Raw genomic sequence first — 24,469 nt, forward strand, 5'->3', positions numbered from 1 at the left:
TTAAAGCACTTCTGAGATAGAAAAAGAAAAAATGTAAGCAAGTACAGGATAGGCAAGAAACCCATATTATCTTTTAAGAAACTCATGAACTGAAAGTCAGTACATCTCCTATATTACTGATACTTTAACACAAATCTGAGACATGTAGGCAGGTGATGAAATTACAAATAGTACAATAAGAATGAGTTTTAAGAGTGCATGCTATCAGAGATTATTGAAATTAGAAACAATAAAGACAGATGTTAAGTGGTAAATAGTCAGTGGATTCCAATCATTCCCATCTAAACAACTGTCATCAGCTTTTATATTAACCTCAACCTGTTATTTAGTTCTTCTCATCATGCACATTATTTGACTACTTAAACTGGTTATTGGATTGTTCATACAGTAGCCGTTCAACTCCCTCAGTCAATTAAACCATTATTGTATCTGATTTGTCAGAGTCAGTGTCACTGCTAATCTCCTAAATCCACATCAGTTCCGGAGCTTTACATGTGCTTACTATCTTGCAAAAGAAGGAAGGCGTATAAGCAGGACCCCACAGAGAACAGCCACAGAGCTCAACAGCAGCTCTACTCTGCCCAAGATGGGCACAATTATACATTTTAATACCAGACCAAAAAAAAAGTAATTAGAGAGAGAGCACGCGCTCTCTCACACACACAGAGAGTAGATCAATATTTTATTGCTGACATCAAGTTGTACATTCTGTGTGTTTCTCATTTCCTTATTCCACAACAAATGAAAATAAGTGCATACAACTTAATCTTGGAATCAGGATAATCTAAATATTAGCCTGTGCTGCTAATGCAGAAGTGTACACCAACATAAAACTATTCCGGAGCATTTTAAAAGTTTGATCTGATCTCAAATTCTCTGTCTTCCTGCACAAGTGGATAGCAGCAAAACCTTTTTTATATACCTCTTCCCCCTTCCCCTAAATGCTAAACGTCTATACATAAAAAGGGGAGAAGTACGGTAAATTATTGATCAGGGTTACAGCTTCGTCAATCCAGTGCTAAATCTTAAAACACCCACAGGCTGGCACTGCAATTTTATATTGTAAAGTAGAATTCCAGCCAGTCAGCCAGATAAGACACACACACATACACACACCACACACGTGCTTTCCTCCCCCTTTAAATAACACCCTTCTTTACATAACAAAGGCTGCAGCTTACATATTAAAACAGCACAACCCCCTGGATTCTAAATACGGTTCCCTTCCCCGTACAGGTTTGATCCATCATCTCTTTTTTCTGAAGAAAGAGGAAGTAAAACAAAAGACTCTCTTACCACAGGAGTAGAGAGAAAGCAATTCCTTCAGCTACATCCAACAGGCTTTGTGCATGCAGGCAGCATGAGTGATTCTTGGGCCTCACACAAAAGCAAAATAATTGGCTCTCATGAAGAGATGTAAACATCCATCATAATGGCACTAGTACTGAAGCTGAAAGCTACCTCAGCTGTTCTATGTACTCTGACTGGGGGATGATGTCACAAACATCAACTGGGTGTACTCTCATTGGCTTCTGTTACCTGGAATCATATCTTAACCCTAAACTGTCAGATGCACATTTCGGTGTGGATCTCTATTCCTTGGGAGAGGGATAGGCAGCAATCTCCCATTCTGGGAGAGACAGAGTAGCTGGCAGGTGCATGTTGATTAAAAATGGGAAGGAGAATGTGTAAAAAATAAAATATATATCTATATCTATATACCCAAACTAATTTGCCTAAATTATTAAATTAGAGCCCTAGGGAACTGCATTTTCATAATCTGTTTACTAAATGGCAGTAATCATCAAAATATTGTACAGAAAGGATATTAAAGGAAAGGTTAATGAATACAGCATCTGGAGGATTCAACCGTAATGGGCTTACATTGTCTCCTATTGTGCCCAGGCTTTCTGATAGATATATGCTTGGAAAAAGGGGGGGGGGGGCGGTGTTTATTTTGTGATGTTTTACTTGGTTGAAGCAAGCTTTGGAGTTGCATTGATTTTAAAGTTTTAAAAGATACATTGTGTGCCCAAATAAGACACATATACTGATCTCTAAATAGGAAGTAGAAATTTGGGCATTCTGTAGTCAAATAGGAATGCAAGATAATGCTTTGATTATGATAATTTATACAGAGGAGCTAAATATGTTATAATACTGGCAATCAGACAAAAATGTGATTTTAAAGCCAATTATAAATGATTTGTATTTCTCTTTTAAAACTCTCAAAAATGCAATCTTCAACTACATTTGACATAATCATTGCAATACTTTAAAAAGTTATTAAGCTACAAAAACACACACACGCTTAAATATTTTCCTTCTGTTGCCAAGGTCTACCCCATTACATTTATCTGAATGGAATAAAGCCTGTGTTGAATAAAACATACAACACTCCAATCTATTTTTGAATTCAGAGTTTCTTTTTCAAAAGCTTACAACTATCCTTATTCTTTGGGAAGAAAAACCTTGAGCTGAACACAGCAAAGGTGGAAAATATTATAGGAGTTTGGGAATTAACTTGATAAACTACTCTGCCTTTGCCTTGTGGTCCTTTCACAAAGTTGTAAAGACTTGGGAGATTAAATTCTGGGGACTTAATAAACAGCAGCTCTGTGTGGAGATCCAGACACTGGCCTATTAGTCAAAATGTACTTTAGGCCAAAGTGAAAACCTCTGCTCATTTATTTCTGCCTCAAAACATAGGAGTTCAGATGGAAATGTATAGAGGGGGTGGGGAAGATCCGTTGCCATGCAAAGTGACACAAGACTGAATTACAGATCAGAAAGATGAATTTGGACAATGGGAATGCCAACTTTGGTTTTTTTCATGATTAATGGTAAAGGTAAGGCCCAATAATTGCTAAGGAGATATGAGTCGTGAATAAAAGAATTATTTATGAAGTAAAATCTGCTTAGGCATATAACATGTATAAATTATATTCCTCTGAAAATTTAATGCCATAAATAGCCAAGATCAAGCAGAGAGGCACTCTGTGATAGAAATCTGACTGTGTGGTTTAGGTCACTCAGCAACACCTTCTAAATTCCTAACCCTAACCCTTTATGAAAGGAGGTTTAACATCTCCTGTTTGTAAGACTTCTATACAAGGCAATGTGTTTTCTCCTTTGAGTAGCTACTCTTCCCTAAGGTTGGGTGAGTATTCAGGTCACTCCACAATTAGGAGTGAATCCCCCCCCCCCATCTAATGGATCATGCTTGGATCAGGACAGAGATATATGGATTATAAATTATGACCATGAACCATCCCAAGCATGATTTGCTACTACTTACAGATACTTACATTCTATCCTGTATTCATCATATGCAATGTTGTTTCCATTCCCCTGCAGATCAACTCCCACCAAAAACTACATTATATCCTGGTTCCCACTAAAGGAAGAACTGGAACTGAATGGAAGATTCTTCCCAAATGCTTTTATGCTCAAGTCACTGCAATACATATGCAAAAACACAGTTCAAAAGCTCAGCAGGCAATATACATCCATACTCAAGGCATGGATAAACAAAGGCACAGCAGGTGATGTGACTACTCAAAGCAAGGACACATCTCCTGCAATCCCGTTATAAAGGAATGGGCAAACGTTTCTGTTCCTTAGCAAGCAATCTGGTACTCCACGTTGTAGGCTGGACCTGAACCTGATCCTTCTGTCCATGCCTCTCTGTTGACCCAGGTAACAGAGAAGACATCTCTGTCTCTTAAGAGGTGGAGGATGGAGGTGCAGTACCCCCTCTGAAGAGACTAGACCCAGTGTCCCACACCTCTGTAGGCAGAGTGGGTGAAGAAAGAGGCCCAATAGAAACATCTGAGCCTGACTGGCAGCTGTGGAGAGGGAAGAAGGGGCTGGTGGCACATGTCACTGGGACTGGCAAAGTGTGAGAGCAGATGGAGTGGTGGGAACCCACCCAGAATCCTCAGTATCAGATACCCCTGGATGAGGCAGTGACCTCTCTAGCCTGCTAGAGACATCTTCTGGGTCCTCTGAAATTCTCTCCCACTGGGCAAGATCCTAACTCAGTCAGCCCATTATTTGTCTCATGGTCTGATGTGGCAAAATTATGAAAGTTACATGAATTTGGTAAGTTATGTTGTCAATACACAATTCTCCATTCATTTTAATGCAAAGAAAACACAATAGAGAATGAGGCTGGGGATCAATTGCATAACATTTGCAGAATGAACACAACAAGGCATTGAATACCAATTGTATTTCTGCTAGATTGATTTCCATTCCAAACCATGGGACAAATATACAAACAGTGGAAATTTCCACTTCTATTTTCTTGGGATTTGCTGATATCCCTACTCCTACTTACATTTCACACACACATATATGAATATTCATATATGCATCCCTTTAATGTATGTTATGATTGTTGTGATGGATCACCATGTCCTGGGTTCAAATGCCCATTTGGCCATAAATCCCACTTGGTGACTCCTTTCTCTCAGCCTGACGTAACTCACAGAGTTGTTTTGAGAATAAAAATGGGGATATATACATAATAATAAATAAAATGCATAATGATAAATTGTATGGCTATAATGATGGCTGCTCCCAAACAGCTGCTCCAAGCAGCTAGAAAATGATTTTAAGCAGAAAAAAAACGTAGAAAGACAGAAAGCCTTTGGGCCACCTCCTAAATGCTTTATATTTATATTCCGTTCCCATACATTTTGAAAGTGCATAGATTATTTTAAGCATTTGCCCTAAAAAGAGCTGCATGGATATTTGACAGAGTGAACTTACTGGTCTACTCCTGTGCAAGAGACACAAACCAGATTAAGACCATTTGGCCCATTGCTTTCGTTAAGACCAGCATGCCAGGAAAGGGATTTGAAAGAGGTAATTGGGTATGTGCACATGATGGCCAGTCACCTGTCCTCTCCTGCCTCCCATCCCCCAAGAAAACAAACAAACAAAAAACCCTATTGACCATTTGGTTTCACATTGCTTTCACCTGGTTGCCAAAAAATAATTCTTTTTAAAAAAGCACACCACAATTCAGTGAATAATCTGAGCTCTGCCTCTAGACACACCAAAGTTGTTAGGTTCTGTCCCTAGACCTAGGGCCAGTTTCAGCTTTTAGGGGTCTTATCTGGCCTTGGCAGCTCAAATATTGTGTGCAGCACCAGGCAGCTTAGTCTAGCCATCATTTGAATTGCACAGTGCCCATAGTATCACATCACTCAAGAGTATTTTTGAAAATAAACATAGCAGCTACTGCTGGGAGCTTTAAAATGGAGAGGAAGCACTCAGCTGGTATTAGAAGTGGGTCCTGCCAAGCCATTGGGACCTTGACAACTGCCCAATAATGCCAGATACTTATGTCAGCCCTGTCTGGACCTATTACCCAAACCTGTGCTGTCAGACACAACAAAAACTGTTCACCTGTGTCCACGGCTCCACAGCTGAACTGATTCTGGGCCCTGTCCCCTCAGGTGCCATTCAGAAGAAATGCAAGATCTTTCTTTGGAAAGTTGGCAACCTTGTTTATGAACACCAATGGCAATGAAAAAATGTAATCACTGATGGGGGCAGGGGAGATGAAGATCAACTCCAGGTGCCAGAAATGTGAGCCATTACATATAGGAGATTTCCTTCTTCAAGGATGTGATTTTAACACCAATTCTCAATACCGTGCAGTAACATGAATAAGAGGCCATCAGGAATTAAACTTTAGCAGCCTGAGTTCTTCCTGTTTTCTCTCTCTTTTTCTCTTTCTCTCCACCTCCTCCATTCATGCAAATTGCCTTCATCAAATAGTCTTTAACTGTAAGCAGTCTTGAATCTCTTCAGGGAAAAATGCAGGGTATAAATAAATACATTAATAATAATAATAATAATAATAATAATAATAATAATAATAATAGGCTGGTCTGCTTAGGGCTACTACAAAACAGCCCTCCCAAGGAGAATGGCAAGCCGAAAAATAATAATAACAATCCCCCAAATCTCAAATCCAGGTACTCTTTCCTGCCCCACAAACATTTCATAATTCTATTTGAATTTTGAGAAGCACTGCAAACATTTCTGTCAATCTACTGTTCTCTGACCAACCTGGTCTCTGGAGACAATCCTAATAGAGAAATATAGCTATGGAAAAGATTCCCTTCTCATGCATCTCTAAACAGAAAAACCATGTAGCTTATCAGACTACCGGAAAGCCACCCCAACATGGAAGGCTCCTCCTTGAACCTTCTTGCCTTAAGTCTTCACCCCTTGTCCCCATATTTGGCCATCTTTGGTCAATGATGTGAGCAATGCATGGTACAAAGGAAAACTAAAATAAAAAGGCCATCGTGTGTGTGTGGGGGGGGGGGAGTTACAGCTTTAAATCACAAGCTTATACATCTTCTTGGCATTAACAGAAATGACGATTTATGAACAACACAATAGAAATATTGATGGTTATAGAAAGAAGTGGCTGGAACAAAGCTTAATGAAGCAGACATCTCATGATCATAATCAATGCACTGAGGAATCAACACGGCAAGTTTACATGGCCAACAAGGGAATTAGCAGCATTTCAGTTGCCTGAATTGAAGGGAACAAATGAAAATAATAATAAAAATAATGGGCTGCCAAAGCTCTATGTCTCCTCTATGCTGTAACTGCATACTAAAATTCAGAAATAGCTGCTAGCTATTTTCTTCAATTGACCGCTTGAGTGAAAAGCAAATGTAGAAACACTTAAAGTAGTTCAGAAAATTTTTAGCCCTATTATCTCAGGTTTTTTGGGTATTTTTTTAACGTTATAAAAATCAGAAGAACCTGATATATTGTATTAAACAAAATACACTGCACATTCCTATTATACTTGTATAATGGGAAAGAGTTTTTTTGTTGTTCTTTTTCAGATTAGGTTGTGCTGATGTGAGTCTACACAGTAACATGGTATATAAGAAAATCAAATGATTCCTTCCCCCTTTCTTTGCCTGGGGCCAAATACACTACTTCTGCCTGGATAAAACATATAAAGAAGTAATGTATCAAAATACAGGAAATAGTTTACAATATAATGGTATGGAAACATGGGCCATGATGCAATTAAAATACACACACACACACACACACACACACACACTTAAGCACTTGATTTCAAAGGGAAACTTAAGCAAGTGCTTAAAACTCACCCATTGAAATCAATAGGGCTTAGGTTGCAATGTAAAATGCACTTACTTGGGAGCAAGCCCCACTGAACACAGGGCTTGCTTCTGAGTAATCATGCAGAAATTTGTTTTGTACGAAGTGTGTTGGTGTATTATGCCCTCAGTTTTTTAGGAGTGAATATGTCACAGAAGTTGAAACAATTCCTTTGCCTGACCGTTTATTCAGGTATCCAAGTTTAACAACCAAAGCAACCCACAATAAAAGGATCTGGTTTACACTGATTAAATGAAAAGGTTTGTTGCATCCTAAATCAAGTGCAATTGCAAACATAATCATATCATGTTTCAGCAGAGTCACCAAATGGCTCCTTATCTGCTCATTCACAAGATGGCACCTCTATTAACATCCTCATCCTGACCGTTTAAAAACAAAACAAAACAAAACTGGATAATTAAAAATTTTTTTTTAAAGGATATGATTTTATATTGATGCATTTGCAGGCTCTTTTATATGTTATGATCATTTAAAGCTGCAGGGCTGTGAGGCCACAAGTCACTGAAATAAATGGATCAGATGTGCAGTCAGAAAATGTACACATTGTCTCTTCGAATGTCAATGGCAGCCCTCTCCAGTTCCCATCAGTCCTAGCCAGCATGTCAACTGTCAGGGATGCAGGTTTTCCTAAATTGGTTTGTGCAAATTAAATGCATCCCACTAGCCACAAACTTGGACCTCTCAGATAACTTTGCCCACATCTTTTTTCCTGCATTCCCAGGCACAAAGCAAAAGCTGGGTGCTTATTGAACTCATATGGCAGCTCATGAGTACTAACCATTGTGGTGATTCTATGCCTCTATAGACAGAGGCAACATGGTTCAGAATATCCGTTCCTGGGAACCACGTAAGGCAAGAATGCTGCTGTGCTTAGGTCTTACTTGCACACTTCACATGAGCATCTATTAGGCCCAATGCCTTATGAATATGGTGGCAAATATCATTGTAGCCTTGGAAATTTAACTTTAGCATTGCTTGCCATCAGCACTTTTCAGCAGGTTTCTGCACTGAGACCACAGCAGAGTCTCCTTTAACTTGGTTTCTTTTAAAGCATCTAGTCTTTTTAAAAAGTCATTACTATTAAAAGTCTGCCTTCTTGAAATTAGCATTTTCTTTCATTCTTTATATTTACGTGGCTGCAGTGTTTGATCCTATCAGAGAACTAGACTTCCCCGTTTCTAATTTGATTTCCCCTGCAGCAAGTCTTATTAATTTCTTCTATATAATATACTGAACGACCCCGTGACTTTTTTCTCTCTCTAATGCATTTTGTGCTGTCTTCTTCAAAATATTCCAGCAGCTTTCACAGTTCAATGATACTTCATTTTATTCTGGAATCTCCTTGTCATTTTATTGCTCAATGGGCAACAGGAAGGACTATTTGAGGAGGGGGCTGCCAGTCAAAATAGACAATACTGGTATTGATTTACAAATAGTCTTTCTGGCATAAGGCCTTTGTTCCTAGTACATCAATAAGGTGCTGTCTCTATTGTATGTTTTTAGTACATCAAAAATAGTTACCTGGAAAATGTCTGTGAAATTTCACACCACTGTGTTTTATATTATGATTATGTTTTACTAGGGACCTGCCCTGTTCACATTGCTCACCAATTTCACCTACCCCTTACCCCCGGCCAACCTACTCCTCCCTTTACACCTCACCCAAACCTGCCATTCTCTCACAGTTGCTTCAAGCCCCAGAGCTCCTTCAAGCCACCTTCCCCTCACATCACGTTCATCTTATGTTCTTCCATTCTTATGCTTTTTAGAAGTGTACTTCATGGGTTTTATTGTATGCTATATGTTGAGCCTATAGCACAGGGGTGAGGACTCTCAGGCTGAGTTGGAATGGATGAATGTGGCCTACTAGGCCTCTTTAGCCAATCCTTGGGAATTTCTGAGGGCACACCCATCTCTAGTCCTGCTCCGTGTCCTTCTCAAATGACTGAAATATGTCCTTTAACTGTGATAATGCCTCTTGGTTGCCTTGATGGAATATGGAGAGATGTGGAGGGAGGGGGGGGGGCTTTGGTTTTCACACGGTGAAATGTATCATACTGTAGAAAGGTAAGAGCACATCCATTGCTCTGCTCACTTGTGCCTCTGACCCAGACCAAAACTTCCAGAAGTTTGCTTGAAAGGGAATACAGCCCTCAGACTGAAAAGGTCTCCTTATCTCTGATAGAGAAAATATGTTATTGGGTGACTAATAAACACAGTGAATTTGCAGAGTAGCTGCACCTGTCAGATAACTGCTTGGGGCAACCACACCTTCCAAAACTGATTTGAAAGATTGAGGCAAATTGTAGGCACAGAGAGTCTAATTTGTAAGCAAGCATAGTATCTGAGACTGAACAAAGCCAATATGAAAGTTTCTACTCCTTTTTACTATGGAATCTTCTTGAAGCCTATAGGATCTTCTGCAGTATATGGAATGCAACCAGTAATAGTATGTGCACTTAATTACTACACCTATCTAGTCTGAATAATTTAGGTACAATGTGTTTTGCATGCTGTGACTGCTCTAATTGGTCACAGACATTGCTTATGCTCCCAAGCTCTTTCATGCAATCCTTTTCACTCTACATGCATTATTCAGCATCTGGTGGCAATAGTTGAAAGTCACTCATTATGCAAAAAAGATAGCAAACCCCAAATTTGGAAGGATTAAGCCAGAAACAGTTCCATGCTTTCTATGTAAAACAATCAAACGAGTCTCTGGTCACCCATAGGAACAGGATTCCTTTCCTTCCCTGCCCCGCACACTTTTGCTTACAGATCACTTGCATCCACCGACAAATTGTAAGTCCTATTAGCAAAGTCATTCTTTGCCTGCAGGTCCTTTTGGTGCCAAAATGGTTTGCAGAAATACAATAAAAATTAAGGGGGACCTAAATGGAAGCCGGGACGCGGGGGGCGCTGTGGGTTAAAGCCTCAGCGCCTAGGGCTTGCCGATCGAAAGGTCGGCGGTTCGAATCCCCACGGTGGGGTGCGCTCCCGTTGTTCGGTCCCAGCGCCTGCCAACCTAGCAGTTCGAAAGCACTCTTGGGTGCGAGTAGATAAATAGGGACCGCTTACTAGCGGGAAGGTAAACGGTGTTTCCGTGTGCAGCTCTGGCTCGCCAGAGCAGCGATGTCACGCTGGCCACGTGACCTGGAAGTGTCTTCGGACAGCGCTGGCCCCCGGCCTCTTTGAGTGAGATGGGCGCACAACCCTAGAGTCTGTCAAGACTGGCCCGTACGGGCAGGGGTACCTTTACCTTTTACCTTTAAATGGAAGCCAGGGGCACTCAAAATACCTCACTGAGGACTGAGCATGCTCAGAGGACATAGAAAGTTGACTGGCTGTTGAAGGGAGAGCAAAATGGAAAACCAGGAAACATGCTGGATGAGGGCAAGGCTGGCTTACTGGAAAACTGAATAGGAGCGCTGCACAGTATAATGTTCATTATGGGCCCTGCTTGGCTAAATTTGAAGAATTTAAGAGGAATAAAAATTAGTATTGTTAAAGCCAATTTTATCTAGGCACATTTTTCATGTTTATAAAATTACCCTGTGTTTCTTCTAAAGCCTTCACCTTTCCTCTGTCATCACGATCTAGGTTCCAGAGGCAATGTAAGAGCAGAGGAAAAGAAAAAGGCTTCCCATGGTTGTTAGGAAGCTGAGGGGCACCATTTTATTAGGCAGAGTGAGGTGGCTGCCTCAAGAAACAGGTACTGGGAGCAGGGACAGAACAGTGGTGAGTTGTGGCCTACCCTGAATGATCTGCCCTCAGATTTGGTGGAGGTTGCTGTCCGGTTGATAGTGCTGAAGTAACAGTCAATTTCCACCCTGGGTGGGAACTAGGAGAATTCATTTTCCTCAAGCCAGCCCTGGTAAGAAGAGATGTCAAAGCTTGTTGTTGACAATAACTATGAGTCCTAATGGTTTACATGCCAGCTAACAGTGAAGAGGGGGGTGTACCAAGGTGTAGGAACAGACATGGATAAGCTGTGGTTCTCCATATATTGTTGGACTACAACTCCCATCGACCCCCACCAGTATAGCCAATGGACAGGGAAGATGGGATCTGTAGTCTAAACATCTGGAGGGCCACAGCATAGCCACTTTAAAGAACTCTTCAAAAGTGGTTTACCTGGAAGAGCTGCTTCACGTGACAAATGTCTGCCAGCGACTGACACTTTCATTTGCACTTAGCAGTTCTAATGTGTTCTAGCTGTCCACCTCATCTGGAAAGCCAAACATACTGAATGCTGCAAAATTGACTTTATTTTGTCAGAAACAAAGGGAGAGATGAGTTTTCCAGTGAAAATAGGCCACCGCTTCCCCATTCTGCGGAATGCATTGATGTTGATCAGTGTTATTTTTTTGTTCCTTACTAAAAAATGAACAACAAAATGTTTTATAGCTGCGATTCTAAATGGATCACCCAGAAATAATAACATAGCCAAGAGCAGCTGACATACGTATGTATGATATCACTGAATTAATTGCAGTTTATATTGCCTGTGTTTGTTGCTGCGGGTTTTTTTTTTTTGGTGGGTTTTATTTATATTTTTCCAAAGTCTGCTGTTCCATTCTATTTGACCTTAATTAGTATAATTGATAATAGCTTTAGAACTGCATGCCATTTTAATCATGTAGTTACATCTTTCCTGACAGAAGAAAAATGAAGAAGCAGCTGGGACCCATCTATTAATAGGCAACAGAAAGGTAGAGCAGCAAAGCTCTTCTTTGTGGAGAGATTGGGTCTTCTAAAGGATAAGTAATGAACAACTAGTGTATTTTAAAGAGGGACACAGCGATCTCTCCAAGGATATGAAGAACAACAGGAGTGAAGATCAATGTACAGTGGGAATTTGGTATCATTAGAGAGGTGTGTGGCTAGAAATTGGGACACCAAATCGGGAAGATAATTCATGCCATGACATTTTCATACCCCTCGGACTCAATGCATTGCACACACAGCAACTAGACAATTTTTAAGGTTTTGGAGAACCACGGGGATCAACCAATACATGATATTCAAAATCACATTCTTTCCTACAGTGATTTTTATACCGAAGCCCATAATTTATGCTTAACAAAGGAAGATATTTTAGCAAGGTGCCTCTGTATAATTGAAAAAGAAAGAAAGAAAGCTATCAGCCGCATTTCTGGGTAGGGATTTATATGGAGAAATGAGTCTTTTGGTCTGTGATTCAGAGAAAGCCTGGCCCTAGGTGGGAGAAATAAAGTGGGAGAATTTCAGAGCAGGGAACAAAAATGCCCCATTTGACTGTCCAGCATTTCCTTTAAGTGTTATCTTCTTGAAGGTTTCTCCATTGACGCTAAAAGTTGCTCTCCCTGGGTTTCCAAGGATGTGGATCTTTTGCAACAAAGAGAACCTCTTGCTCACCAGGTGGGTTTTATCCATCTCTGACTGATCTAGCAAAAAGAATAGTTGCCCATGGCACTTTTTCTCACACCATACTGGGAGAAAGAAAGATGTCCTTGTAAGTGCCAATTACAGATGAAATATTATTTCCCCCTGTGTTTCTCTATGACAGGATAGCTGAGGAGCCTGGTGCTTTCTGTTTTGTTTTTAGAAGTAATTGATCTAATTCATATGAAACAATATTTCTTAACCTGTGCTCTCAAATAAAGCCTGATCACATACTTACTATCTATCTATCTATCTATCTATCTATCTATCTATCTATATGAAAAGACACTGTACCAAAAACCAATTGCTGCATTTTCGTTTTGCTGTGCTTTTTTGGGGGGTAGAGACTGGGAGCTATTTGATTCCTGATGCATGAGTTGAGGCGACATCAATCATAGCCCTGGTCACACTGTGAAATATGGAGATGATTCAGGTACTTGATGTGAACATTCACCTCCATCCCTGCAAAGCCCTTGGTCACAGCTTTGGTATTCTGTAGAAATGAGGGCAAGGAATTAGGAAGGGAAATGGCCAGGATGCAAGTGAAGGAAAGATCATCAATAGTCTGACCATCACCTCCTCTCAGTGCCATCTGGCAAAACATGTTCTTTTGGGAGTTGAGGGGTGGAGTTTGAGTGTTTTCACACTATTGCTGCAATTTAGCCTTCTTGGGATGCCTTCAAAATCACATTATGTTCACAAGGTATCTTGAGGATAAAATAACTCCCGCCTGCTGTGACTTGGATATTAGGTTTGGAGGGCAACCTATGAAGGTGCCCAGATATTATTCTGCCCTATATTGATAAATAAGTAATTGGACATGCCTATGCTCAACTCCTGTCCTTCTTGGGTCATATCACTGAGAAGGAAGAGTCTGACTGGCTGGGCTCAGGTAGTGATAAATGGGAAAGAGAGAGAGTACTTAGTCTCCTATATAAGCACTACTATGGCCAGTAGGACCATGTGAGGTGGGGCAGAATTTCAGAAGCACCCTCACAACACAGCATCATTACTGCTTTTCTGTATGGACCTGAAACAGGGTGGTGGTGAGGTTAGGAATGCATGATTGCTGTCATGGAACCACCACCACCATTTCCAATGGATGCACCACCCTGTTCCATAGCCCTTTCTTGTAAAGCGACAGTGATGCTAGTGTCAGGAGAATGCTTTTTCACCACCCAAAAGCCCTTGCTGGGTATGACTGCTTCTGAAGAAATGTACATTTGACCCAAAATATTATATATAATCCAGTTTCTAATACCCCCCTTTTGGCAATGTGTTTGAGGATGTGGATACCGCTGATTTTATGACTGTAGATTTGCTTTTGGTACAGAAGTGCCATCCTGAAGAATGATTTATTCCAGGGCAGAGACAGAAATAGTGGCATCTTGTTTTTGCTTCTGGGTCTCTCAGCAGGTTCAGTCACCAGGCAAAAGCCTCCCCCCTCCCAACCTTTGGGGCTTCTTAACTTTTGTTGTTCTATTTTATTTTCATCCTGCTTTTATAGAGTTCCCATTTTTAGCTCATTTCAACGTAGTTATTTTATGGTGCTGGTACTATTTTATTGGAAGCCACCTTGATAATATACAGGAGCACATGGTATAAATCTAAGAGGTCAATAACAAATCCATACTAACACAGTTGGTTCTGGGTATTCTTAAGGAAGGGTTGTCAATCTTTTTGGGTACCATGGGTAACAGTCATACAATAGCTGCCACTGAGGACATGTCATGACACAAAATTAGAGAGTACACTTCTTGCTTCATCCCCTACAGGACAACCTCATCCTTACCACGGGGAGTAAGCTATATCCTGCTGATCCCAATTCTGGAGTTTGCACAATGTTGATTTACACACACACACACACACACACACACACACACACCAATGGCGTTGCTGTCTAAAAAGGAACATATCACAATACAAATTTGTATCTTATTTCACATGATAAAGGGAATCTTTTCAAATCCTGCTGTTTCACTGGAACAAGAAATGACATTTGTGTGTGTGAACTTCAGTAACAGCCGCTTCCTCCTTCTTGGACTCCTTCAGCAACAATCTCTCTCTCTCTGGAAAGCTGCAAGCTTCTTCATGCTCTAGATCTCACCCTGTCTAAACATATCAGAGATGAATGGATGCTTTTAAACTTTTGCTCTCACTTGAACCCATTTGTGCCTTAAAGGTTTGGAAACAGGCAACATTGGTAAACTACTCTGTTGTTGCATTACATAAAGTGATGGTGGAAAGCAAATTAAGCAAAGTGCATAGTTAGCTTTGCAAAGTGCCTTTTCTTTTCTTTTCTTTTCTTTTCTTTTCTGAGGGGGTGTTCAAGTATCAAGAGACAGCTCGCAGGTAAAGGTTCCCTGCCACAAAGAACGGGAAGTGAGATGGCAGCAGCAGAAACAGCATTTTAAAGACACCACTGTGTGATTACCAAAATGGCAATTTAATGTCCATAGGGAAAGCAATACAACTGAAAGGTGCAGAAAAAGTATGCAGTATATATAAATGTATCTACAGATGAAGTTGATTGCTCAACTCATAACTGAAGTGAGCCACCCCAGGGTGACAGGAAAGTTATCTACCAACATTCACACCTTTTTTTTGAATTGGTCCAGTATTCTGCACAACAGTTAACTAGTTATTACAGATCAATATTCAACTGATTATCAAAAACAGCCATCCACCCTATGTCCCAATTTCTTATTGCCATCCCTGCTTCCCATCACTGCTCTGTCTATTCCATGAGCAATATTCAATGCTAATTGTACTTAGATCAGACACATTAAAGTTAATGGACAATAGTAACTTGGGTTCAATAATTTAAATGGGTCAACTCTAAGTAGGACTTAGTTAAACACCACCCTCTGCTTCAAACTCATGTCCTCTAATTCCCCTGGTGCTTTCTTCCCACCTTGACATTCCTCTTCCATGCCTCTCCAGTCTTCAGCCCTGATGCCTCCCAGGAAGTTACACAGTGCTTGTTTTTCAAACACCGTGTTAGGTCTGCCTCCACACTCACAGCACAATCAACCTGCTTCCTACACAGTCTCTACCTTTACTAAGCACATTCTGTGATGCTCCTTTCCCCATACAACTTGAATGTTTGTATATTTATTAAGCTTGTGGGAGCTCAAAGACAATAATCACCTTTTTCCCCCTTCATGGATTATTTATTTATTTGCCATCTATATTTTAATGTTTAAAGTATTTGTATCAGCATGTGGATAGTGTCGTTATATGCAGGGGGGAAAGTCAATTTGTTGTTTGCAGTTGTCAAACAACTGGAAGTCGGATAAATCCTTCCAGCACATCACCAAGTCTACCACCGATCTACCAACTGCCCACCCCTGGTTTTATCACCAGATGGCACTGGACTTAGGGCAGACCCACACCCTACATTTAAAAAACATCCAATGCACATTTAAAGCACATGGCTTCTCTCAAAGAACCCTGGGAGCTGTGGGGTACTAGGAATTGTGGCTCTGAGGGGAAACGTCATTTCCCAGAATTCTTTGGGGAAGATATGTAGCTTATATGTGCTTGTATGGTGTGAATCTGACTTTAGTTATATCTGGCTAGAGTGACAAATCCCATGTTGCTGTTTTGTTCTTGTTAGAAAAAGTCAATGCGGTGTTTTTCTACCTTCCTCTGAGTGTGGTCTCAGCCTTCCATGTCACTCTGCCTTTCACTTTTATAAATATCAAGAAAGATGTGGGGCTGCTCAAGTTAACTTTATAGAAATGGAATAATAAAGCAAATCTCCTCACTTCCCTCCACTATATCAGTTGTAAAAGAGGATGGCAGATCTTAATTGTGTTGCATGGCGGAAGTATGGTTGACATAGGACTAAAATCACGACCCATATTTCATTTCCAAAAGATTGTGTCAGTGATATATCACTCATGCTATGAAGGGTAATTCAAATGGCTTAAAATGTGCATACAAGTGAGATATATTGTTTTGCCCAATAAACAGGCAATGTTTCAATGAAAACTACCTTGCATACAAGACTAAAGGATTTCTGTCAATAAAAGATGCCGTTTAGAGGTCTTTATGGAGAGGAAGTGAAGAACTAGATGGGGAACCCAAAGCGGCTGGTTATGTAAGAATGGAAAAAAATTAAGATGCCAAAAATACTTCTATGGGTGAATAAGGAGATTTACATGGGTGCATATGGGATATCACACAGCCACTCAAACCTTCCATAAAATCTGTTTCCAATCCAATGACAACTAAGTGCTTCTTTTTTGGTGTCCTAGACAACAGACCAAGTGTAAGAAAGCTCCTTGATATTGTGCACCACTGCAGTCTAAATTGAAACCCTCCCAATTTTCAGACAGTCACAATATACAGTATATAGAAGACCAGGAACACACACACTGCTTTTACATACAAGAATGCACTAGAGGAGAGCTGGCAACTCTTGATTGTTGCAATGAGTTTGATTATAATTAATCACAATTAAATCTGAACAAAGCAACGTATGCCAGCATGGTTTTTGAGCAGAGATTTGACAAGTATAATGAATAAAAGGATGAGAGCTTGAAGAAAACAAAACAAAGTGTAGAAAAGAGAACAGAGATTAATCCACCCAGAAATGCATCCTATATGAAATGAAATATTAATCCTATTCACATATACTAAATAGAATGACTGTAAAAGATTGGTTATATTCAGCTTTCCTCAGGGGCAAACTACACACATGCAAATATATGTAATGATGCTCAGACAGATTTTCTTTTTCAATGCATAGAAGCCTCAGGAGAGAGCAATTCCAAGCAGATGAGTAGGAATAAGCAAGTTCTTAACCTCCCCGGGTACTACTCTTTTCCCCATTCAAAATGACTTCCCTAAGTTCAATCTTCATTGAGGGTGGAGAAGCATCTTAAGGGAGTAAGAATAGCCAGTAGGGAAATAGTTAACCTCAAAGCCACCTTACAAGGTGGCAGCGGCAATTATTTAGACTATTATTTATAGCTTAATGACAATAATATCTAAGCAGTGTACAAAGAACACAACACAGTGGAACCAACGTCCAGTTAAAACTCTAAAATCAGAATTCAGTTGAAATACTTGCTGCATTGTTGTTTTTGGTTTTTTTTTTTTTTAAAAAAGTCTTCTGTAGGCACTGGAAATTCAACAGGAAAAAATTAGGCCCACAGTACTGAAGCACAGCTTCTTGGGGATACAAGCCATGCATCCTAAACATGTCTTATCCATCAACAGTCCCAATTAGACTGGGACATCCTGGTATTACAGAAGCCATCCTGGCTTCTGATTAGATGTCCCATTTTTGCTGCTGAGCTCTTGTGCAAGTCAGGTGGTTTCTGTGAGAGCTGGGCACCAAAAGATACACTGAGCAGGAATTTCCAACGATTGAGGAGTGGCAGACGAAGATGATGGACTATGCAGAATTAGCCAAGCTGACCAGTAGAATCCGGAACCAAGACGACCAAAAGTTTCAAAGAGACTGGAGTAAATTTATTGGGTATATGAATAATTTTTGTAAAAATGTGAAGACACTAGCAGGATTGAAATAAATCCTGCAACGAAACTTAAAACATTTTATAACTTTCTAGACCAAAGAGACAGAGTTGACTATAATGACATAAAGGTCAGAAATGGAGGTTTTAAAGTGCGATACAAAGACTTGAAAACAAAAAAACCAGTTGAAGGGATGGAGGGAAGTCACGAACTCGGCAGAGCAAAGAGTATTTTTATTTGCTATTGTAATGTTGGAAATACTGTGTTAAGAAATAAAAATTATATGTAAAAAATAATAATACACTGAGCAGGAACCCATGGAGGGCGAGGAGAGAGGGAACTGCTGGTGAGACAGGTCATGTCACCCCTGCCGGACCCAGGCACCACACCTCCTCAGCCCAATGCTACCCCCATTGGAGAAGAATATGACGCTGAAGACAAGGAGAACAATGAGGACAGGGAAGAAAGGGGGGGGGGGAGAGCTGGAGGTGCCGGTCTGGCGTTCACTAAGGGAGCCAAGACAGGGGACCGGGGCAGGGAAGACCCAGCTGGCTCATACAGGAGTGCAGCACCAAACAACAAGCATCCCAATTTTAATCAGTGAAATGTTGGAAGGTATGACAAGTGATATGGCACTATCATCAAGTCCCTCCAAACCCTCAGTTATCAAACGGGGATATTAGGGATCAGGTAGCTCCTGAGGTATCCTGGGCACAGGGGATTGCAAGTTAATACAATCATTTTTGTTGTAGTCCTGTGCTGCCAGCAACGGCAGAGCTCAGTGGTAGGAGAAGCCAGCCAGCCAGTTGAGACTCAGGGAGGTACTTGCCTGGAGGCAGAGTCCATATACAAGGTTCAGGCCAGTCCTAAGGTCAGGAGTATCTCAGCTCACATAGTCAGACGATCCGGAGGTCAAAAAAGCTGAAGGTCCAAGGTCATGAGAAACAAGAAGCAGTGAGGTCTAGCCTGGAATGATGAATGTCGTTTCCAGCAACTGACTAAGACTGGAAACCCTGCTTAAGAAAGCTGGAGCCAACTGGTTCTCATCAGGAGCAAGAAGGCTGATCAGCAGCAGGTGGAGTCACCTTGCCTTCTGCTCCTTCAGGCTGCTGCTCAGCAGGTGGAGCCGATTCCTGGCCCATGACAAACCTGGGCCCAATATTGTGATGTTTGCCTGCTTCTTAAATGTCTGCTAAAGTGCACCAGTATGACTATGACTGGCTTTCTATAATTCTATGGCGCTTTTACCCCACCCTGAGTTAGTGACTGCTATGGCCCATGCCTCCACATATTGTTGCCATTCCTTTCTGGCTCTTTGTTTAGGGAAGTAGATAGTTAATGTATTCTCACAATCTGAACAGTTTATTTATGCTGATAATGGTGCTGTTTCAAACAGGTCAATAAAACATGCACCACTCTCTTTAGAGTTATTCATTTTCTCTCAGGAAAATTGTCTCACTTGTTTTTAAAATGGCATTATTTTCACACCCGTGAAGCCAATCTCTGGTGTGTAATTTCATACCGTAAAATCAAGATTAATCATATATACGCGCACTGCACTCAACTCCCGCATTAGACAACACAGAGAATCAGATCAGAGGTATGACTACAGTTTATCACATATTAATAACAATAATAATAAAAAATGTAAACCCTCACACAGACTGAACATTATGGAGCTAAATTTAGTATCTCGTATTACTGTGGACTGTAGCAAGACTCTGGCTTTTGACTTATTTCTTTCTTTCAGTTGTATTATAGGAAAAAACAGCCAGTTCTTAGTCTGCAGTAAAGTATGTTATTTATTTATATATGAAAAGATGTTCCTATCAAAACACAATAAAAGAGGCTGTGAATCCAGATTCTCTTTTGACAGTGGATGGGTACTCAAGCGGCTATGCATAGCAACAATGCAGTCACTGTTCCAACAATTGATGTCCATCAGGATCTCATCTGAGGACCACTTGGGAGTAGTTTGCTGGTGTATCTTTATCATGGCAGCATCAGCTGGTGACTGACCCAAACATAAGTTTAAGAAGATGATATAAAATTGGAAGGGGTAGCTTTCACTGGAGTCAGTCCACACACATCCACAAGTGCAGAGTGATCAAAAGTAGAGAAACCCAGATAGACACATTGGTGGAGGGACTGAGTATTTGATTGATTCTCTTGTGTCAGTCAGTCTCTTGGTTGTATTCACTTTGCCAGGAACAGAAGCTGGCCCTATATGCTCCTAGAGATTTGGCTCACATCAACTTTGGCTATCATTCGGCACGAGCTTATTTATATTTAAGTTGTTTTTCCTAAAGAAACTATGTTGAATTCTTTGCAGAAATCTATTATACTGAAGCTAAGATAACTTTTTCATTATTATTTGACTTGATGGAGGAAAAACAAGGAAGAGTCTATTATACATAGCCCCATCTTAACCTGGTTTAGATAGCATGCATGAATAAGCAAACATGCAAAATTGATGGATTATCTGTTAACAGCTTCCCTGATGAACCAAAGAACCAAATCTAAACACAAACATAAACACAAAGAAGAAGGTTGATGAAAAAAACAAAGAAGGATCCATCACCAAACCAGGCTTCCTATTCCACAGCTCATTAAGGCATTCTGCAGCCATTGTTTTTCTGGGTTTTCCCCTCCACACAGTTTTTTACATACATGCAAGGTGATAAATAAAGGTTTTATTTCAACTTCTGCAAATTATAAAATTAGATTAGCTTTTATTTAAAGTTTAAAAGTGTGCAATTTCCGGGGGTGGGGGTGGGGGGAGGCATCCAGTTAAAAACCAAAGCTCCTCAGTAGGAAAGGAATTAAAGTGTGTCAGAACATAAGGTTCTGATCTTGACAGAGTGGAAATAGAGGTGGGGTGAATTCCTCCATTCAGGTTTGGAAGTAGATTTGGACAACTAAACTATACCATTGCCCCAAACTCAGAAAAAGAGGGACACCTCCTGAATCCTGCACAGTGAAACAAAAATATATGGAGCTGAGAGATATTAGCTGAACCACGACGACAGCAACATCTTTAGTTGAATTTAAGTGCAAATAAATCCTCTCCAAAGATATGTACTGAAATCAAATGAATTTAATCTGGGGAATGCTCATGATTTTCAATGCTTCGTTGCACATTCCAACTGCAACCTGAAAAACAGGAGGTCAACACCAGAGTACTTGTCAGCTGCAACAGGAATGCCTTGCAATGTCAAAATAAAATTGTAGCTTTTTTTATGTCCAGTTGGCACAGCAGTCACTACTGCATCTTATCTCAAGCATTTCTTAGAAGCAGGCTTTTTGTCTGAGTGGGGAGATGGGTTTCGTTATGAATAGCCCTTAATTTATCATGAGCAGCCACACAAAAAATATGTTTACTGTATTATGCTTTCCAAAGAATTTCCTGATGCTTTTCACCAGAAATCAGAACATCTACCACAGTCTATTTCACAGCACTATGTTAGACTGTAGATATAGGGTTGTGGTTCTTGTTCCCCCACCCACTTCTGAATTTATTCTATCATTCAGGCCTCCACAAATTAAAATGGAAGAATTTCCTTTTTTTCTTTTCTTTACCAGGTAATAATGAGCTGTGTGCATTCATGTTTAAGGAATAGACACAAAACTTCCTGCTGGATATTGCCTCCTCTTTGGGCTGTCTTTCAAAATCCAGACATTCAGCTTCCCAGGCACAATCAATGGATTATATGCATGTTGCTGAACTCTGCATGCTCCCCAAATCTAGGCAAATCCATTTGCAAGAGAATGCGTATGAATTTCCATGCATTTTTTAAATCACTACTGTGTGTGGCAATGGGATGAACTGAACTTTAAAAGGGGGAGAAATAGAAACTGAAATTGAATAATTTATCCTTCCCTCAAAATCCAGTATAGTGGTACCTCGGGTTACGAACTTCATTCGTTCCGGAAGTCCATTCTTAACCTGAAACTGTTCTTAACCTGAGGTACCACTTTAGCTAATGGGGCCTCCCGCTGCCACCACTGCACAATTTCTGTTCTCATCCTGAGGTAAAGTTCTTAACCTGAAGTACTACTTCTGGGTTAGCGAAGTCTGTAACCCGAAGTGTTTGTAACCCAAGGTGTTTGTAATCTGAGGTACCACTGTACTAAATATGGAAACTGTGGTTCCCTACCTGAGTCTCTTCCTCCTTTCCCTCTACAGTGGTACCTCAGGTTACATACACTTCATGTTACATACGTTTCAGGTTACAGACTCCGCTAACCCAGAAATAGTGCTTCAGGTAAAGAACTTTGCTTCAGGATGAGAACAGAAATCGTGCTCTGGCGGCGCAGCAGCAGCAGGAGGCCCCATTAGCTAAAGTGGTGCTTCAGGTTAAGAACAGTTTCAGGTTAAGAACGGACCTCCAGAACGAATTAAGTACTTAACCCGAGTTACCACTGTACTTCCAAGTGCAGAAATCTTAGGTCTCTAGCTCCAGCATGTTCGGTTTGCTTTCCCCAGAGATGAAGGAGGCACAGGTGATCACAAAGTGGCAACAGCAGTAGTCAACCATGGAGCTAGTAGAGAGGGGCAGTACTGAGATGCTCTCAAGCAGTGCTTGATTTGCTAGCATGGATGGCAGTTCATATTTGAAGGTGGGATCAAAATGCTGCAAACACTCTCAAACCTCATTCTCCTTTTTTTTTTTTTAATCTTTAATCTAATTTTTTTAATGCATTTTTTTTAAAAAAATCTCAGCCTGTCTCTCCAGCCATACAAAATGCGATATCTACTGTATTTTCTGGTGTATAAGACTACTTTTTAACCCAGGAAAATCTTCTCAAAAGTCGGGGGTCGTCTTATACGCCGGCTACAGCAGCAGCTCCTGCAGCAACTCCCCACCAAAGGATAAAACAACAGCAAATTAAATCAGAGGACACCAAGCTCTCTAGATGAAGCAGAAATACGCTTGAAAATTGGCCCCAGAAGCCCCCAGTCACTGGGAAGTTGGCACTGGGAAAATTGGCCCCAGAAGCCCCCGGCCACTCGGATTTCCGAGCCGGACTGGTTTTTAAAATTTTTATTTGGTGTACGTTGGAAGAGGGGTAGTCTTATATGGTGAGTATATCCCAAACTCTATATTTTAACTGGAAAAGTGGGGGGGGGGGTCGTCTTATATACCCAGTCTTCTTGTACGCCAGAAAATACGTAATAATAACAGGTTGCAAATCACCATATGGCTCCAAGGCAACTGTCTCAAGGCACCTGTGTTCTTTATATGCATTCCCTGTACTATATGGTCCTGTCTACCACCAATGTTTTGTAATCAGATAACCTTAGCAAACAGAGTATGTCGAGCAAGTAAGCATTACTGTTTAAATCACGTTGTATTACAGAGCACAAATAAAAATACAGACCACATTGCATCTGTATCCCTAAATACGTGTAGACAAAGGGAAACCGAGAGTGCTCTCCAATATTTCTTTTACTCAGAGTAGACCCATGGAAATTAATGGGCATGACTAACTGAGGGCAACTGATTTCAGTGTGTCTTCTCTGAGTAAAACTCAGTTGGATACAAATCTGACGCTGCCAACTGATATATATTCCACACAACTCTTAGCAATGACCTTCGCTCCAACTAGGTTCCAGCAGTCTGTTAGCTGAAACTTCAAGGGAGAAAGGTACTCCTTCTTTAGAGTGCAACAAGCCATTATTCAGAGACTGTATGCAATCAAATAATTAACTGCAAATTGGGTAATTTGCATAAACTACTCTACCAGCTCAATAAATGAGCTCACTATACTGAATTGTGGCACCAACTTTCATTTAATGACTTTTTAAAACCACAGAAGCGTGTAATGTACCCAATAAATTTTAATACGTTATTTTTGCTTAAAAGCAAGCAAACCAAAAGAAAAGCAATTAATTGATCCTGATTTTGATGGTATTGTATATAAGCACACTAAATATTTATTTAAAGTTGAGTACAAAGTATGTAAACTTGTCCTCTCTGTAGGCCACAGAAAATTTTGCTGCAATCAAATCTTTACCTACAGATCTATATAAAACTTCTCAGTTTCCTTCCTTCTGAAATCTTCTTGTATGGATCTGTAAGGTGTTCATGCCTGCCACTCCACTCCACAAGACCATAGTTTAATGCTCTTGCATTGTGAGTGTGTGCAGAGTAAGCAGAAGTTTACACAGTGCTTGGTTACAGCGAGTGAAATAATAAGAAAAAGCCCCTTTCTTTCACAAACAGTGTAACACTTCTCTCTTCCCCATGCCTTTTGCCATCTATATCTGTTTGATCCTTGGACTCAAAGCTATGGACAGTAATCTTATTCTGCCAGCGGCTTTGGAGAAGAACCTTAAGAACTTCCCATTTCCTGCTCCAGC

At 40.5% G+C, this 24,469-nt stretch overlaps 1 protein-coding gene across 4 annotated transcripts in view; it reads right to left on the reverse strand.

Annotated features, from left to right (window-relative positions):
• MGAT4C (MGAT4 family member C) overlaps positions 1-24,469 on the reverse strand; it is a 309,266-nt gene that overhangs the window by 116,731 nt on the left and 168,066 nt on the right. For 2 of the 4 annotated variants that reach the window (XM_083400977.1, XM_083400978.1), the window contains exon 1: positions 1,297-1,469. The exons of the other annotated variants lie outside the window; for them this stretch is intronic. The gene's annotated coding sequence lies outside the window, so the exon portion shown is untranslated. Of the gene's footprint in view, positions 1-1,296; positions 1,470-24,469 lie in introns of those variants that run through there. 4 annotated transcript variants of the gene reach the window in all.

Source organism: Podarcis tiliguerta (assembly GCF_965153285.1).
Source record: "Podarcis tiliguerta genome assembly, chromosome: 10".
Lineage (NCBI taxonomy): Eukaryota > Metazoa > Chordata > Lepidosauria > Squamata > Lacertidae > Podarcis > Podarcis tiliguerta.